Source organism: Haematobia irritans, chromosome 4, assembly GCF_050003625.1.
Source record: "Haematobia irritans isolate KBUSLIRL chromosome 4, ASM5000362v1, whole genome shotgun sequence".
Lineage (NCBI taxonomy): Eukaryota > Metazoa > Arthropoda > Insecta > Diptera > Muscidae > Haematobia > Haematobia irritans.
In genome coordinates this window covers 158400716-158416646 of record NC_134400.1, presented here as the reverse complement: position 1 = coordinate 158416646, position 15931 = coordinate 158400716, and the positions used below count along the sequence as shown (strand labels likewise).

At 31.7% G+C, this 15931-nt stretch overlaps 1 protein-coding gene across 3 annotated transcripts in view; it reads right to left on the bottom strand.

Annotated features, from left to right (window-relative positions):
• Positions 1 to 7923, bottom strand: part of path (solute carrier family 36 member pathetic) — a 127351-nt gene extending 119428 nt beyond the window's left edge. The window contains exons 1-2 of one of the 3 annotated variants that reach the window (XM_075307792.1): positions 7779 to 7923; positions 7228 to 7659 (exon numbers count right to left, since the gene is read on the bottom strand). The gene's annotated coding sequence lies outside the window, so the exon portion shown is untranslated. Of the gene's footprint in view, positions 1 to 7227 lie in introns of all 3 variants that reach the window. The other 2 variants (XM_075307791.1, XM_075307795.1) reach the window with 2 other exon arrangements.
• Positions 7924 to 15931: the final 8008 nt, after the last annotated feature.

Below are 15931 nucleotides of genomic sequence, written 5' to 3'. Positions count from 1 at the left end.
AAAGGTCAGTGGTATCGTTAAAAGATTTTTTTGCATTGGTATTTAATAACATGAAATAGATTTACTTTTGCAGGAATGAACGCTTCCATTTAGGTACATAAACAGTTGATGGCTTCCCCAACTTGGTGCTTCCCAATATTTTCTAATACAAAAATCACTTCAACAGTGCATTAGCGGTTCGCTTATATAAATGTAGAATGTTTATTCCGGATTATCTTTAAATAATTGTTTTACGCTGTTTACCTATGGGCAAATTACATTCATAAGAGTTTTTAATTTTTTTAAAAAAATTTCATCTACAATTACCATTCCAGCAAAATTTAGAAAAAATACCTTTTTGTGCAAATTGGCTCACTGTTGAGTTAAAGGATTGGCTAACAAAATGACGATTTTAAATGTCAGGGCATTGCTTGTGGAAAATTCGTAAATTGTGGAAAACCTGACCTGAAGAAACACGCGGCCTTTAAAGTTCATAAGAAAAATGTTGGTAGTGTTAAAAATGAGCAATGATGTTGCAAAGTTTGAAATCCGATTAAGAATGTCAGTATTAATATTATTGCACATTTTGGTCCCTTTATTGAAGGATATAGTTCCTGACTATTAATTTTAAAGAAATATTTGTTTGAATTTGTCAATTTTTTACCGTAGCGAAAAATGTAGGGAAACAAGTTTTGGGCGTAGGGAAAAAGGGAATTTTTAGGAGCCGCGTAGGGAATTTTCAAAGAAACTTCCTGGCATCACTGCATTGGGTTGATTTGCAATTTTTTTATAAAATGCCTGTTCGCCTGTTGTTTTTGTAACTTCCTAGATTCTACTTTTACTAAATGTATATCTACCAAAAGAGACAAAAAAAATACTTTATGAAAATTAGTTGATTGTAGTTAAATGTGCAAATGGTTGTATTATTTAACATATAAGAAACTTCCACTGTGCGCCACCTTTATGACACTACTCTGCATTGACATGAAAACGACAACTGTGTTACCCACACCCTCATTTCTTTTTTTCTCACACTCTCTCTTTCTTCACCTATTCTCTTATTTCTTTCTTGTCCATTGTATGCTATATTACTCTTTGGCATGGAGAGATTGTGTTCTAATTTGGTTTTTCTTAACTTTACCCCAGTTCGCAGTAGATCTGGTACCAATGTCTTCATGTGGTTTCGTTTATGTAGATTATGATACCTGTTACAGCATTGACATGAGACAGCAGCTGATTTGCCTTCGACCTTTATAGTTTATCCTATTTCTTGTTCATTTTACTCATTTTCACTAACGAAGGTGTTGGCATAGTAAATTGACAACGGTAAACCGTTGCAATGAGTCGTAGGAGGAAAAATAAAAGATTCCACATATTTTACGTGTCATGGTATAGTTTTTGGTGTTAGATAATTAATCTTCCCATGTTTTTATTTTGGTTCTGGTTGGTTTCCAAAAGACGTCAGACGAAAAAAAAGTACAGTTGATTTTTTACACAGGTAGAAGGTTATTCGAAATTCCAACACCTTTTATTATTCAACCACTAAAGCTTGAATGGTTTATAAATCGTAATTGTTTTGTTGTTTTCTATTTTCTTTTTAAATTTGTTGTAGTTGCTTACAATTTGCTGGTATGTTATTTTAATAATGTTGTTTTGGGCAATGTGGTCTATATGTTTACCCAGTACCATGCTTTTTTTTTATTTTCAAGGGGTCTCTCAACACATAAACAAGTCCAGTTATATTCCTCTTGCTCTCTTATTATTGAAACGTTGCTTGTACCTTAGTAGATTGGTGAGAGTAAGAGTATCGAAGCAAGAACTTACGAGTTTAATAAAAACAAAACAACAACCAAGGACAAAACAGTTGTGCATTAAAATTAAGGGATTAGAGAGAACATTGAAATGACTCATTAGAATTGAATCAGACAACATATTTAGGAAATATACTCCCCAAGTAAAATATTAAATCTCTCACTATGTCCAATTTTCATAGCGAAACTTATTTGTTGCTCGGTTTCTTTTTTAATATGAATGCTAAGGATACTTTAACTTATTTGAAAAAAAGTAAAAACTTAAGAACCCTCCATCATGGATTACGTACAAAGCTCCACTAAAGACTGTCATCCACAATCGAATTATGTGGGTTGAGGGAACAGTTGCCGATGGCAAGGTATGTTGAGCCTTCTTAAAATTATTTAGTAAATTGTAACATAGTTTATATTGACATTTTGTTAAATAAATATGGAAGATTAAATACCTACATAAGCCATTTTATTTCTTGAACGGTTTATATAGGGGTAAAATATTGGGAGTCGTTCGATTTTGGACTTATATAAAATTATGAACCAATTTTTTTACATGCTTTTTAAAAGGCCTATACTGTCACCACGTACACGCAAACAAATAATTCTTCCTCCTAAACGAAATTTTCGACAGACAAATATCATTTCCCATTTGCTTTTTGCTGTAAATGAGGGTATTAAGTTCGAGTTTAGCCGTTAAAATCGAAAATAAAATCTGAAAAGCAGAATAAAACCATAACTTTTTCGGGAAATTTTATTTTAACTTGATGGGGAGAGATCCGTAGAAAAAATTTAAAAAGATTATTTCTTTTTGCTGTACATGAGGTCTTAAGGACTAACTCAACTATTTTTTGTTTCATTTTCTGGATACATACTACTATATTAAATGTTTACTATGAAACTTCAAAATGAGTCTTATTAAAGAAAATTACTATACTTGATATAGACGAAACGGACTGTGATTTTGGAACAAAACTTATTTTTCATTGCAACAATACACTTTTTTAACAAACAAGTGTTTTGGTGGTAAAAGTTTGAAATTTTCGAAGTAATTCCAAAAACTTTAACAAAAGAAAAACGTTTTCCAAAAGTTTTTTTCTTTGCGTGTACCGAATTTCAACGGGATAAACAACAAGCAGAAGTCCAGTGCAAGAATTATTTTATTTGAAATCGAACCGCGGCCCATACGCACAAGCAACACATGCAGTCATGCATTTTATAGAGTATGGGCGCCCACGAGTCGATGGAAAGAAACTTTATTTAACAGAAACATACCTTTAGTTCTTAAAAATATAACTATTGGAAATGGAAATAATATAACTGTACATATATTCTTAAAAGGTTCGACATTACATACTCCTATATAATATTTTTACTATGAAACTTCAAGATGTGTCTTATTAAAGAAATGTACTGTAATTGATATAAACGAAATGGACTGTGATTTTGGAACAAAAATGATTTTTTATTGCAACAATAAACATTTTTTAACAAACAAGTATTTTTGGTGATAAATGTTTGAAATTTTCGAAGGAATTTAAAAAAAAAATCTAACAAAAGCAAAATGTTTTCGAAACACGTTTTCCAAACGTTTTTTTCTTTGCGTGAACAACAAGCACAAGTCCAGTACAAGAATTAGTTTATTTGAAATTTATTTTGCAGACCTTAGAATCTTGAAACTATATTGAAACCGTGGTGCAATGGTTAGCATGCCCGCCTTGCATACACAAGGTCGTGGGTTCGATTCCTGCTACGACCGAACACCAAAAAAAGTTTTTCAGCGGTGGATTATCCCACCTCAGTAATGCTGGTGACATTTCTGAGGGTTTCAAAGCTTCTCTAAGTGGTTTCACTGGAATGTGGAACGCCGTTCGGACTCGGCTATAAAAAGGAGGTCCCTTGTCATTGAGCTTAACATGGAATCGGGCAGCACTCAGTGATAAGAGAGAAGTTCACCACTGTGGTATCACAATGGACTGAATAGTCTAAGTGAGCCTGATACATCGGGCTGCCACATAACCTAACCTAACCTAACATGATTCGCGCAAAGCAAAAAGAAATTATCGCTGATTTTTCCCTTAAGAATCATTTTATTATCATTGACAATGAACTACAATGCTTAAGTATGTATATATATATTTCACTAACATTTTCAAGTCTAAATAATCACAGTGTTTTAAATGAAATAAGAAAGCAAAACATTACAAATTCGCCAGCTAATAGTTGAACTTGGATCTTTGTTTTCAACAAAAACAAAACGTGTTTAAGCCACGTGAGCTCATAATGGTAAAATAATGGAATTTGGAATAGATTGAACCTCAAATGTGTTGATAATGAGTTCAATTTCATGCATGATAACTTAAATGATTTCGTTATTAATTTTTATAAAAATTAATGAATATTTTTGATTTTATACAGATAACAAATAAAAATAATTACAGAAATATACACTGAAAACACGCTCAAAAACAGTGAACCCAAAAGGAAGGAAAATTTTGGTTGGTCATTTCTAATTTTCAAGAATAAATAATTCAAGAAAATTTATTAGACATAATTTTTTTTCCACTTGTTAAATAAAATTTCGCAATTTAAAGTAAAAAGTTAGAGTTCAAAATTGCTAAAATGTCTTTAGTACCATACGAAGTTTTGGATGGGCGCATTATTTGGTAAAATGTATGAATTTGAGGAAATTCTGCACTTTTTTGTAAGACACGAACTTTTCATTTGATTATATTTTTTTTATGATTTTTGCGTGATCACATTGTACATACACGGACGAAAAAGAATGTGTTGAACTCAAATTTGTTAATATGATGGAACATACTATGTTTGGCACGTTACACTTTCCTAAATATAATGTTTCTGGTTGCAAACATATTTTAATTTAGGGATTTCGTAAAAATAGCTGAAGGCCAAAAAAATGTGAAAATTAGAGGTGATTTTTTTTTTTTTGAGGGTGTAAATTTTCCTTAAATGATGGGTGTAAAAATTTTACACACAAACTCAAAACTAAGTGCAAGCATATAATGTTCATAAACTAGCATAACATGTTTGGGACATATATGTTTATATGTTAGAACATATTATGTTTGGGACATAAACTGTTTGTAAATATAATATGCTTAGATGCAAACATATATAAATTTAGAAATAGCATCTAAACAAATATGTGTTTAGAAAGAGAGACCTAGGGAGTATGCTGCAAGTAAAATAATGGAAGTAACCAATTGGTGCCTTAAAAATATATCCACACAAAGAAATTTTCATTAAAAGATAAACTGTTTCTAAATATAATATGCTTAGATCCAAACATATATTAATTTAGAAATAGCCTATAAACATATATGTGTTTAGAAAGAGAGACCTAGAGAGTATGCTGCAAGTAAAATAATGGAAGTACATAACCAATTGGCGCCTTAAAAATATATCCACACCAGTGTATGCCCTAAGGTGAAACATAATATGTTTGAACAATACAAACAATATTTTGTTTGGACCAATCCTGAAAATATATATGCTTGAAGCAAAATGTGTTTGGGGTATACAAGTATGAAGCGATTATTTTGAGGGTGCAGACTATAAGTTTTTCCGGACGGAATGTCTGTATTTGTAAAGAATCTTACAATGTGTCCAATCGATACGAGAATTCGTTGATGACTAAATAATCGGACTTTACTTATAATGTGGCCAATATATGGTATATGTTCTATAAAAATAAAATTTTTTATAGAAATACAATTTTGACAAAATTTTCTATAGAAATAAAACTCTAACAATATTTTCCTAGGAAATAAAATTTTGAAAAAATTTTCAATAGAAATAAAATTTTGACAAAATTTTATATAGAAATATAATTTTCAGAAAATTTTCTATAGAAATAAAAATTTCAGAAAATTTTCTATAGAAATAAAATTTCATTTTCAGAAAATTTTCTATAGAAATAAATTTTTGAAAAAAATTTCTATAAAAATACAATTTTGACAAAATTTTCTATAGAAATAAAAGTTTGACAAAATTTTCAATAGAAATAAAAGTTTGACAAAATTTTCAATAGAAATACAATTTTGACAAAATTTTCTACAGAAACAAAATTTCGACAAAATTTTCTATAAAAATAAAATTTTGACAAAATTTTCTACACATATAATATTTTCGGAAAATTTTCTATAGAAATAAAATTTTGACAAAGTTTTCTTTAAAAACAAAATTTTGAAAAAATTTTCTATAGAAATAAACTTTTCAGAAAATTTTTTTATGGAAATAAAATTTTTTTATGGAAATAAAATTTTCAGAAAATTTTCTAAGAAATAAAATTTTCCATAGAAATAAAATTTTGACAAATTTTTCTATAAAAATAAACTTGTGACAAAGTTTTCTATAGAAATAAAACTCTAACAAAATTTTCTATGGAAATAAAATTTTGACACTATTTTCAACAGAAATAAATTTTTGACAAAATTTCGACAAAATTTTCTAAAGAAATAAAATTTTGACGAAATTTTCTGTAAAAATAAAATATTGGCAAAATTCTCCGTAGAAATAAAATTTTGCAAAATTTTCTATAGAAATACAATTTTGACAAAATTTCCCATAAAAAATTAAATTTTGTCGTCCGCATAAACTTATTGTCTGCAAGGCGCATAAAGTATCTCGTCGCTAGTGTGAAAGATTTTCGAAAATGCATGACAGCGCCAAGAACTTTATTAAACGGAAACAATTATCATTTTTTATATAGCCCTCGATAATACGTACACCCGTTATTTTATTCTATATGTACCATGTCAAATTTTTGTCACTAAAAAAAGCCAATAAATAAGGGAACTAATTAATATTAATAGCTTGCCTGTTTCAATGTCATGCATGTCATTGATTTCTTTATCATCATTATTTTCGACATACAATTGATGAGAGTAATTTAGATATTGGGATTTAATACTAATTTCATTCAAAAAGTTATCTAATGTTGGTATGTCTAATTTAATATGCACTCATCCACAAATATACACCGAAAAATATATCAATTATTTAAAAAAAATCAATTTGTTCGCAAATCTAAAAATCTATGAACTGGCCAAAAATTTATGACTTTATGGAAAAGTGTAGCGTTTTTTGGCATAAACATATTCAGTTAATGAATATTTTGCCTTTTCAGCCCACAGTGAAGGCACAGACTTCCCACGTTTTGTGGCAGACGTGTACATGTAACATAGTCTCATGCCATGGCTTTCAATGACACACACACATACACTTGGTGAAAAACACACTGACAAACAGGAAGGCAAGCAGGCAGTCGGGCGATCATCTCGAAATCATTATAAAACGGACGGACAGAGTTGCAAAAAAAAATAAAATGAACTTGAGCTAAAGCACATGTTTCAATTCTAATTCTTATAGTTCGATATTATGCGTTTGTTTATTTTTATTTTATAAAAAATTAAAAACTTACTTTGTAGTATTCTCTCAGATGTGTGTGTGTGTTGCGAGTAACTATGCAAATCTCTTTTACAATTTTTCGCGCGCCTTGATTTCTAATAACAACAAAAAAAATCAATTTTGTTATTTTTAGCAGCACACCAACATAAAACGCCAAATTTTTGCTCTTTCGTTGATTATAGTTTTTTTTTTTTTTTAACACACGGCGGTCTGCTACAATAGACCGTAAAACGAACGCAAACGCTTTTTTACACAACCAAGTAGTTATCAAAATTTAGAATATTTGTTGTTCCTTTTGTTAGTTTATTCTGATATTACTATTTTTAATTTGGACGAAACACTATATGAAACAGTAGTGATGACGAGACTGGCAGCGCGATGTTTTTTTTTCCGTTACAAAGCGGTTAATTTTAGTAAAATCAATAAAATTCACCAATAAAATGTTCTAAATGGGAAAGAAAAATAGAATTGAAAATGTTTTATGCCGATTCCTGCGTTTTTTGGTAGGATATTACATTAGATAGGGGTTGGGATCCGTTGAAAAAACACATGAGTCGTCAATACCATAAAATAAATAAAAAAATTAAATGAATATTCCTCCGACGACCGTGTTCCGCTTTAAACTTAACGTTACAAAAACCGTCATCAAACTGTGTAGAAAATGCGTGGCGGGAGTGTTAATATAACAATACGAATACAACGACGAAAAAGAGAGAGCACAATACCACCGCACAAATAATAAATTCGAAGAAGCACCACCATTTGGTAATATAGATTTGCCAATAATTCTCTTTCTCTCTAAATTGGTGATGTCAATTATGCGGATATACTAATGGCTAAATTTGCTAACATTAACAGTGTTGTCACTATTTTTTCTACCATTTGTCAACGAAAAATTCCAATTTCAACTGAAATTCTCCAATACGTTTATGAAAAAAACTTATTTTTATTCAACACTTGGTTATTTTTTGTATGCTTCTATAATTTAAGTGACAGCAAAACACTATTATGCTTTATTACATACATATATCGATATTATTTATTGATCACGGTATTGTTGCATAAAAGAGTCTGTAAGAGAGATTAGCATGAAAAAGACACTTTGATGTTCTGACTGGCTTGGGGCCTTAACTACTGAGAAATCGTTGATATGTGTCTATTTTGTAACAAGTAACAGTACCAAAAGAAGTTGTTTTTATTTATTTTTCATAATTCCGCTCTTAAACCGCATATAGCTTGTTTATACTTAATATTAAAGAGTTATTTTATGTAATGTTAGTACACCCAATAAAAGGACGACGAAGGCATCTCTGAAACAGGTGACTACAAAGAGTTTAGCCTTGGCATTACAAAACTGAAGCTCCAAAGGCCTCCGACAACATAATGATATGAAGTTTGCTTCGATGTATTCTTCAAATTATTGCGCCGGAAAATGTGAATAGAATTTAATTATCTTCCCTGTTCTAGTTTACGTATTCGCAAAACGCAAAATTTTCCTCAACCTCAAGACTATGAACTAGGGCTGCCATTCGGGATCGATTTTTATAAATCCCGGGATTTCAAAATATAGAATCCCGAGATTTTTTCGGGATTCTATAAATATTTTGTGTAATAACAATCTATAACGCCAAAAATATTTGTAAATTAAACCAATTTAGTTTAATTAAATTTTATTAACAAAAAATAAAAGAACATAAGAGTTAATTAAAAACCAATTACAAATGCTATCATACTTAACGAACACTTATGCTATGTTCCCACCGATTCGTTTTTCCAAAACATTTCACCGTTGACACCGTGTTGAGATGTTTTAGTTTGACAGTTACCATGGAAACTAGAAATTCACATTTACTCGAAATTCACTTATAGGCAACGTATGTCCATATAATTACCGCGAGCGCAAAGGGAAAAAAATTTTATGTTATTTTCACATGTCAATGTTCTTAAAAGCCTTTGTTTATTCCCTTTTTTCTATGAAACTTATTTTAATATTTTGACATATATTTTGAATAGGGTATGTTATTCAGGGTATATTCCAAATTAGGTCGGTTCATATTCTAAAATTGACGTGTTTTGGAGGAAAACTTGTGTTTTGAACTTTTTTTTTAGTATGGCGAAAACGACTCGTTTTGAAGTGCTTATAAAGGGAAAACATTTCAAACCCCAAAACATGCTTGGTAAGAACGCCGTATTAGTCTAACTGAACAATGTAAAGAAAAGAATAACAGAAAATTATGACAAAAATATTTTAAAGCCCAATTTCATATCTCTATCTTACTCAGCAAAACATTTTAAGGATTTTGATTAGATTAGGATTATATTCGTACACTTGCATTAATCCTTTTGTACTTCATCTTTTTAAGTAACTTCTTTAAAATATCAAGACCTCCAAATTTTTATCAAATAAACGCGATCTTGCCATATTGTCGATGGACCTTTTATAGTTGATTTTTGTTTTATGGAGCACAAATTCCATTTCACATGAACTCATTCTTCAAAAGAGGACCTTATCGTTTAGTTCGATTTTTTGATGAGATTGTGCTTTTTTAGTATACCTCATGTATAATAAATTCTTACTCAAGATGTAGCATAAATGTTTATTAAAATTTATTAGTAAATAATGCTAAAAAGTCACCAATTAAACAAATTGGAATTATTTTTTTCGGGATCCCGAAAAATCCCGGGATTAAAAATAAAAAATCCCGGGATTTCGGGACGGGATTTATCACGGGTGATTATGAATCATAGTGATATATATTACCGACATTTGACTATACATTGTCAATTAGATTGCCTTTGATGACTACAATTTGTTTTTATGAAATTATTCTCCAATTGTCATGTAGATAATGATAATGGTTAAACATTTTCCTGAAAATTTCATGATAAATTACAATTCAGATATACTAAATTATGGTTACTTCCGCTGGAACCGGAAGTTAAAATTATTGACGTTTAGAGAATAAAAATGATTTTTTTTTTAGAAATGACCCCCTCTCTATTATAGCAAGATTTTAATAAATATTAATATTGCTTACATTAATGACAAAATGAGACAAACAAATGAAAGTACACCCCTTAATGGAGCGTTTTAACTAACTTAACACGCTGCAGTGACATTATTGCTTGGTAACACAAATCGCCCAACAATGTTAAGTAATTCAAGAGACATACTTATATGTAGTTAAGAATCGAGAGAGGGATGGTTTAGTATTCTCGCCATATTGTGTGTTGTATAAAAGAACACAATAAAAACATTATATGGTGATTATGATGTTTACAATGACATTTGCGCTCTTTGGGGGATTGCCAACAAGACAAGCCCAACAAAATGCTCTCTTTGCCATATTAATTCAAAATGATATGGGTTTCATTTGTTAAATAGCCATTTGTTTAATTCCAATAAGAATTAAACTTGTTCACAAAATACTCTAGGATCACTTCTTAGAAGGAATGTTACCACTTGACATAGCAAAATTAATACTTCCTTCCCTATAAAATATTTTTAACACGTGCATTCCGAAATAATGAGCGCATTTACATGATTCTTTTAAAAGCTGTATGTTTGTAGTAATGGTACAAGTCAAATTGAACCAAGTCCACTTTCTACATAAATGGGAGGTTTTCTCTCCCCTGTTTTCAGCATGTTTGTTGGTGTTGAGCAGATGCTCTTTTGCTGGTTACCACCAAAGACGAGAGATGTATTTGCTGATGTAAGTCTAGTTCAGTATGTCATCATCAATTGAAGAGAATAGAATTTTTACTTCTCTTTTTTCATCTCAGTAGCCGGCACGGGTAGTGTTGCCAATACTTTGCATCAGTGCTGCCGCTAGTGAAAAATTGAGTGAAGTAGATTTTGGAAAAAAGTGGAGTAGATTGAATAAAATTGAAGTAGCATACATTTTTGAAAACAAAACAATAGAATTCATTTTATTATACCCTCCACCATAGGATGGGGGTATATTAACTTTGTCATTCCGTTTGTAACACATCGAAATATTGCTGTAAGACCCCATAAAGTATATTCTGAGTCGTGTTGAAATTCTGGGTCGATCTGAGCATGTCCGTCCGTCCGTCTGTTGAAATCACGCTAACTTCCGAACGAAAGAAGCTATCGACTTGAAACTTGGCACAAGTAGTTGTGCCACTTTTACGTATAGCCCTAATATAAACGGACCCCCAAATTTGGCTTGCGGGGACTCTAAGCGAAGCAAATTTCATCCGATCCAGCTGAAATTTGGTACATGGTTTCAGCATATGATCTCTAACAACCATGCAAAAATTGGTCCACATCGGTTAATAATTCAATGATTAAAACCGCTATGTTAATCGTAATTAAAGGAATAGGAAAAACAATTAGGTAATATGGGGAAAAATTTTAAAATTTGAAGCAGAAGAAAAAGTGAAGCAGATTTTTGGAAGAAGGAGTGAAGAAGTAAATTTTGTGAAAACGAAGCAAAATACTTCGATTGAAGTAGTAGCGGCAGTACTGTTGCTGATGTAAGTCTAGTTCAGTATGTCATCATCAATTGAAGAGAATAGAATTTTTACTTCTCTTTTTTCATCTCAGTAGCCGGCATTTTTACGTCACGGGTAGTGTTGCCAATACTTTGCATAGCTATTCACCGACCACACGTGTCGGTGGAGTTAGAGTCTCCCATAACTCCGCTCACGGAGAAACATTTTGCACATGACAGTGTTGCCAGGTTAGGGGTTTTCCCCCCAAATTTAGGGGGTTTTTTCACATTTAGGGGGATTTTTAGGGGTAAAATTTATTTGGGGGGATTTTTGGGGGTAAAAAAATATTTCAGACCTTATAAAGTGGAGCAATTCTCAAGCAAATTCGGAACAATTCTAGCATGAGTTATGAGAAAAAAGATGCGGAAAGTCAACAAGAACATCCTAAATACAAACAAGTATCCAATAGCATTATTTTCGTTATCTTTTTTAAACTCTTCTGTTGAAAGGGCATTTTTAATATTTGACAAAATTAAAAACAATCGTATTTTAACTTAGCATCTGAAAGCTTTTTAAGAGTAAGCCCGCTTTTTAAATTGATATACATATTGTATTATTACATCCATAGAAAAAATAATTTCCTCAGGGATGAAATTTTAAACAAACGAAAATCTCTTTTGTTTTAAAGTATTTTCTTAAATAGCAAATTTTATTTTTTATTTACTTCATACGAAAAAAAATTTTAGCATCAAAAGAAAACTTAGTTTTTTTAAAATTTCGTTTCTCAGGAAAGAACTCTTCTTTCAGGATATATATTTGTGTTAAATTTAATTTTTAAAGTTTATCACCACATGATTTTTTTCACGTAATTTTGGGACCACTTTTTGTACTTTTATATTCTGAAATTTTTTGGGGGTTTTTGAAAAAAGCTTAGACCAATTTAGGGGTTTTTTTCTTAAGATTTGTGGGGAAGAATCAAAAATCACCTGGCAACACTGGTACATGACCACTTTCATCATTGTGGCAGAGAGTTGGAAATACAAGAGGACGAAAAGTTCTCTTCTGCAAAGAAAACAAATATTAACCGTATATATGTCGCACAATGCCTGCAGTAGAGGTGTGCGCGTGACACGAAATTTTCGTGACACGCGTGATTCACGCGTGAGTCACGTGATTCGTGAATGAAATTTTGACCAAATCACGTGAATGTGCGTGAATGGGACTGAACAAAAATGTGTCGTGCGTGATCGTGCGTGAACATCAAATTCTTTTCGTGAATGTGCGTGAGTAATTTTTTTTTCAAAATCACGCTCACGACAAAATTCACGTTCACGAAAAAATTCACATTCACGAACAATTCACGCTCACCACAAAATTCACGCTCACGAAGAAATTCACGTTCACGAAGAAATTCACACTCACGAAAACTTCACACTCACGATGACATTCACGTTCACGAAAAAATTCACGTTCACGAAAAATTCACGCTCACGAGAAAATTCACGCTCACGAAGAAACTCACATTCACGAAAAATTCACACTCACGATGAAATTCACGTTCTTCTTGTGCAAAATGTTAAGCAAAGTGGGGTAAAACTCTGGCTTCTGGGGCCATATAAGTTCATATCGGGCGAAAGCTATATATGGGAGCTATATCTAAATCTGAACCGATTTCAACCAAATTTGGCACGCATAGTTACAATGCTAATTCTACTCCCTATGCAAAATTTCAACTAAATCGGAGCAAAAAATTGGCCTCTGTGGGAAAATAAGTGTAAATCGGGCGAAAGCTATATATGGGAGCTATATCTAAATCTGAACCACGCCAATTATGACCAGATCGGTGAAAAATATATATGGCAGCTATATCTAAATCTGAACAACAGACAGACAGACGGACAGACAGACAGACATCGCTAAATCGACTCAGAATTTAATTCTAAGACGATCGGTATACTAAACGATGGGTCTCAGACTTTTCCTTCTTGGCGTTACATACAAATGCACAAACTTATTATACCCTGTACCACAGTAGTGGTGAAGGGTATAATAATGATTGAACATTTTTACATTTTTAAATTGAAAACATACTTCCAAATAAAAAATTAATAATTTTCGGAAATAATTGGTTTCATTGGTTCATTAAATTTTGGCTTAGATGTAAAAAAAAATAATTCTATATAGTATAATTATAATATATGTAATTATAATATAATAAAAAATAAAATAAGTAAACAATAACACTATAAATCATTGATTGCCTCAATTAAAAATTAATAAGGTTTTTCGGCCAAAATCAATCCAAATTTTAATTGAATTTATATTTTGATTTGATTAAAATGTTAATTGTATCTGTTAATTTTTTAATTGAGTACGTTTTCAACTTCAGATTTTTAATTAGAAATATTTTGGCGAATTTGTGTGGGTAGCTCATTTGTATCACGAGCGAGAGTGAGTAAGTTTTTAAGTTCGTACTCATTCGTGAATTACATTTTTTCGTTTGTTTTGTAAGTATAATAGTCGTGAACGTGCGTGAGTTGCATTCTACATCGTGCGTGAATAGCGTGAATAGTTTTTTTTATGAATCGTGAGTGTGTGGAAGTACGTTTCATTGTTCGTGAACGTGCGTGAGTAGTTTTTTTTCGAATCGTGAGTGTGCGTGAATAAGTTTGTTGTTCGTGAACGTGCGTGAGTTGATATATCCCGTCGTGAGCGTGCGGTAGTCACTATTCTGCAATCGTGAGTGTTTATCTTTGCAGGATTTTGGTTCGTGAACGTGAGTGAGCGTGAATCAATAAAAACCTTCGTGCGTGAATGTTACGAATTCATTCGTGAGCGTGCGTGAGTGTGAGCAATTCCAAAACGGGCGTGCGTGATCGTGCGTGAATATTACGAATTCATTCGTGAGCGTGCGTGAGTATGAGCAATTCAAAAACGGGCGTGCGTGATCGTGCGTGAATGTTACGAATTCATTCGTGAGCGTGCGTGAGTGTGAGCAATTTTAAAACAGGCGTGCGTGATTGTGCGTGAATGACATTTTGAATTTGTGAGCGTGCGTGAGCGTGCGTGAAAACTCCCTCACGCGCACACCTCTAGCCTGCAGCTTTGGTATTACCGCCCAGCAAAAAAAGCGTCGCCTAAAAAGTAATGAAAATGTTCTTTTTGGATCCGGAAGTGGTGCAAAATTGACGCAGAAGCGATGAATTTAACATGGGACGGAAGTCCTCCATTTCAACATCCGTTGCACTGAACTTGATTCACTTCTTTAGGTGTGATCCGAATTCAATGTTGTGGATGTAAATTAACAAATTATGTGATATTTTGTCAAATAAATAGTTTTTATAATTTTGAATGGATTCTAACGCTTGTCGGAAACGTTTGACTTCAAATATTTTCAAAAATTCACAATTTTTTCAGATTGGATTTAGCATTTTTTTCGACAAAATATAAATGATTTGTAAAATTTTATGAATTCTTATTCGGTTTTTAACCTGTTTGAAACAAACAAATTTAGAATTACCTATTAAAAGTATGAAAAAACCAAGTTATAAGAAATTGAATTAAAAGAACTTCCTGGGTAGTTAAAATAAAGAACATCATTGGGAGTGCATCTTCAGGAAGTGCTTTTAAAGTTGTGCCTTTGGAAGAACTTCCAAATTTTTTTGCTGGGCGACGTTGAGGTCGAAGCGCTGTTTTGATAAATTGGTTATAAAGGCATCGGCAGTTATAACTCCAAATTGTCTGCCAAAAAAATAATAGAATGAAAACATTTATAAACAAGTGTGTAATGTAAAAGGTCTATATCATACCCTAAATCACCTCTACTGAATTAGTAAACATTGTTTGTGGAGTATCGATGGTATAGGTTTGGTAGATAAACCGCATTTTCATATTTAGGTACATTAATCGGGTACATGGTTATGGGCGTTTTATTACAATCTGAACAGAAATGTCTGATATTAGGATCTATAGTTGATTCTGAACCTACACGGATGAAAAAGACTGTTTTTCATATGTTTGGCTATAAACATTATATGTTTGGAACACAAATTTTTAAACACAATATTTTTGAGTGCAAGCATATAATGTTCATAAACTAGCATAACATGTTTGGGACATATATGTTAATATGTTAGAACATATTATGTTTGGGACATAAAATGTTTGTAAATATAATATGCTTGGATGCAAACATATATTAATTTAGAAATAGCCTATAAACATATATGTGTTTAGTAGCTTGGAGCGCTATTTAACAG